At 45.1% G+C, this 3,112-nt stretch overlaps 1 pseudogene; it reads left to right on the top strand.

Annotated features, from left to right (window-relative positions):
* Positions 1 to 1,461: 1,461 nt before the first annotated feature.
* LOC111551400 lies at positions 1,462 to 1,577 on the top strand (annotated as a pseudogene).
* The last annotated feature ends 1,535 nt before the right edge of the window (positions 1,578 to 3,112 follow it).

Raw genomic sequence — 3,112 nt, 5'->3', positions numbered from 1 at the left:
CTGAAGTAAAAATGGGTGGCACTACAGTCCCGAAAAATCTCCACACTTTTCCAGGAATTTTCATGAGTATTTCACCCCTTGGTGAAAGAAACCCATAGAGGTAGCAGCCCCAAGCCCCGTTTGCGTGACCCTCTCTTGAGTATACCCACAATCCTTTTTCCTGAGTGTGTACTTTTCCCTTTGCAATAAATCTCCATATTGTTACTATTTTCTGAGTTGTCTTTGAACTCATTCTCTGGATAGTGTCAAGAGCCTGGACATTGGCTGAGGTCGAGGTCACACTGGCGTTCGAGGATCTCCCTCAGCCCACCCGTATCAAACCTACTAAAACACAGGTTTTAACCGCCCTGGGGAAGGCTTTTGAGCAGGTGGCCCGCCAGCCTAAAGGAGGGTTGTTAAGATGGCGGGGACACAAGATGTTTTATCTGGGGCATCCCATTTATCTTCACAACAACCCTGTGAAACAAATACTATATCCCCAGTAATACAGTACATGTTGCTCTGTGGATTCAAGAAAATAGCTATTTCAAGAAACACTCACAGTCCATTTTTCAGCTGTAATGCTTACTTTTCTTGCTGTTAGGAAATGTTTCTTTGAGCTCATATCTATGCTAAGTCAATAATTTCTCCCGAGCTTATGAAAGCCTGGAAACCCACCAATACTCCAAATGTCACCCCCATCGTTCCCTTCAGGTTGGTTGGTAAGGAAGCAAATAGTTTTCAGGGACCGAAAACTGCATTTGATTGATTAAAGGCACCACTTGACCCACTGCAGCTCTACCCAACATGCGCTCTGGCTGTCATTTGGGTACCCATATTTGGTGCAGTAACGTGAGAAGTTTGTTTCCAAAGAGAGCACCTGAACATCTGAGGCTGGAAATCCACCCCAGTGATGGTTATCAGGCTGCAGGCACTACATGCTGTAACTGGAGGATGTTCCCCAGTTCTGCTGGGTCCCGAGGCTCTGACACCACAGGTGAAATGTGAGTAAGTGAACAGCGAGAGCTGATCTGTGTTCACTCTGAAGGACTTCCCGAGAGTTCAAATGGCTCAGGGTAGCCCTTCCCACACACTCCCTCCCAGAGACAGTCAGAAATTTACAAGAAATATTCTGTTTTATCTAGGCTGACCTTTTTTTTCCTCCACAGAGAAGGAAATGGGCTCAAAGTGACTTCTCAATCAGTTAGCAGGACTGCTAACTCCCCATGTGGAATGTATTCCCCTGTGATTATCACCTCTACTCACACTGTTCTTGAGCCAGACCCCAAATTCTCCATCCTGCAGCTCCTTCTAACACAAATTTGAACTCAGCCTGGGTAAGGAGACGAGTAGGCATCACATCACCATCCTACGACCTTACATGATTATATCTCAATAACTGCTAACTGTTCCTCTTTAGAAGCCATCAGAAAATTATACTTCCTTTTGCAGAAGCTGGAATCAATTGAAAAAATGAAAATTGTGCTTGCTTCAGCCGCACATATACTAAAATTGGAATAATACAGAGAGGATTAAGCATGGCCCCTGTGCAAAGATGACATGCAATTCATGGTGTTCGTTTTTTAAATAATATTTTTATTTAAAAAATTATTTTAAAAAAGAAAAATGGCCGGCCATGGTGGCTCACGCCTGTAATCTCAGCACTTTGGGAGGCTGAGGTGGTGGATCACTTGAGGTTGGGAGCTCGAGACCAGCCTGGCCAACATGTGAAAACCCTGTCTCTGCTAAAAATACGAAAATTAACCAGGCGTGGTGGTGTGCACCTGTATCTCCCCCAGCTACTCAGGAGGCTGAGGCACGAGAGTTGCTTGAAACCAGAAGGCGGAGGTTGCAGTGAGCCAAGATCACACCACTGCACTTCAGCCTGGGTGACAGAGTGAAACTTTGTCTCTAAAGAAAATTATACTTTACTTTCTTTCTTTTTCTTTTTTTTCTTTTTTTTTTTTTTTTTGGAGATGCGGTCTTGCTTTGTTGCCCAGACTGGACTCAAACTCCTGGGCTCAGGCAGTCCTCTTGCCTCTGCCTCCTGAGTAGCTGGGATTATAGGCATAAGCCACCCTGACCAGCTTATACTTCCATTTCAAATGTCCTTGGAAAACTGTACTCTTCCTTTGTCAGGAGATCATCTATAATTTGCTTTATCTGATAAAAAGAACTGGATAGGACCCTGTGCTAGGGCCTCAGCCCACACTGAAACCCCAAAGCCTGGTGTGAATAAGTCTGCTGACGGGGACAATTCTTTGTGAGCCTGTCAGCTGCTGCAGTCAATATGGTAGGAACCCTTGTAAGAATTCTTGTCTATGAGTTATTTGAAAGTCAGCATGTGGATGGGCACAGGGGCATATGCCTGTAATCCCAGCACTTCCAAAGGCTGAAGCGAACAGATCATTTGAGCTCAGGAGTTCGAGACCAGCCTGTGCAACAAGGCAAGACGTCACCTCTACAAAAATTACAAAAATGAGTAGGGCATGGTGGCTCACACCTGTAGTCCCAGCTACTCAGGAGGCTGAGGTGGGAAGATCACTTGAGCCTGGGAAGTGGAGACTGCAGTGAGCCAAGACTGTACCACTGCACTCCAGCCTGGAAAACAGAGTAAGACTCTGTCTCAAAATACAACACAACACAACGAAAGAAAGTCAGTATGCTAAAAACTAGAAAGTTAAATGATAAAAGAAAACTCTATGAAAAGATACTGTGTTCCATATAGCTTTAAAAATTTTTTTCTTTGTGCTTTCCACTTTCAAAGAAACTGCTTCGTAAAGAACTATAGAAATGATTCATGGGCTGGGTGCAGTGGCTCACACCTGTAATCCCAGCAGTTTGGGAGGCCAAGGTGGGTGGATCATGAGGTCGGGAGTTCGAGACCAGCCTGACCAACATGGTGAAGCCTCGTCTCTACTAAAAATACAAAAATTAGCTGGGCGTAGTGGTGGGCGCCTGCCTGTAGTCCCAGCTACACAGGAGTCTGAGGCAGGAGAATCACTTGGACCCAGGAGGCAGAGGTCACAGTGAGTCAAGATCATGCCACTGCACTCCAGCCTGGGCAACAGAGCAAGACTCCATCTCGGAAAGAAAAAAAAAAAAGAAAGAAATGATTCATGAAAGTATCATC

The sequence above is a fragment of the Piliocolobus tephrosceles genome, chromosome 7 (genome assembly GCF_002776525.5).
Source record: "Piliocolobus tephrosceles isolate RC106 chromosome 7, ASM277652v3, whole genome shotgun sequence".
Taxonomy (NCBI): Eukaryota; Metazoa; Chordata; class Mammalia; order Primates; family Cercopithecidae; genus Piliocolobus; species Piliocolobus tephrosceles.
The sequence above is the reverse complement of the archived record's forward strand: the minus strand, read 5'-3'. Positions and strand labels throughout refer to the sequence as shown.